Source organism: Nanorana parkeri, unplaced genomic scaffold (assembly GCF_000935625.1).
Source record: "Nanorana parkeri isolate BGI_ZX_2015 unplaced genomic scaffold, ASM93562v1 scaffold940, whole genome shotgun sequence".
Taxonomy (NCBI): domain Eukaryota; kingdom Metazoa; phylum Chordata; class Amphibia; order Anura; family Dicroglossidae; genus Nanorana; species Nanorana parkeri.
In genome coordinates this window covers 569,484-570,221 of record NW_017307208.1, presented here as the reverse complement: position 1 = coordinate 570,221, position 738 = coordinate 569,484, and positions in this window count along the sequence as shown.

The window sequence follows — 738 nt, the reverse complement described above, 5'->3', positions numbered from 1 at the left end:
ACTGTTTACATCCAAAAGCAATCAAAGCTCGTATTTATAACATTGCACTCTCAATCTAATGTTGTACAACCATATACACTTATCATGAGATCAAAAAGGTTTATATGTGGATGGCTTCATTGAATATGATGACAATGATTTAAAGATGGCGTTCTCCAAAATTACTCAACGCGTTTCACTGCTGGGGGGCTTCTTCAGGAGTTAGGCAGTTCCCTTAGTAGTAAGATATTGACATAATGGTATAAAACCATAACAAACTAGAAGACTCTGTGGGAGCTCGTGTCACAAACGGAACATTTATTGATTCATTCCACCTTCACCTTACAGAAATGTGATTCTCCTATTAGCCATCATCCCTTGATGATCAAGAATTGAGAGTTGATAGTCTGGTGTGTTGGCGGGTTTTTCCCCTCTGTTGCCCTCGGCATAGACGTCTTTCTGGTTGGCTCTTCTCTTTCTATGGTGATACATGAGTGATTTACATACAAGTTTTTATATGGTGTGCTGGTCCTGAGGAAGCCCCCTGTGGGATGAAGCGTGCAGACCATTTATGAGGACCAAGGAGCAGCATCAACACCGCATATAAGCAGGAAAGGGCTTGTGGCAACAACGCAAGTTATCTGCGGTTACAAACTTTGTGGACTCATTGTTGTGATAAGATGAGTCTAAAGGCAGCCATTTTATGTATCCAAGTAGGTTAGAGGATTTTCTAACCAATATTCTTGTGTAATGTTTCCT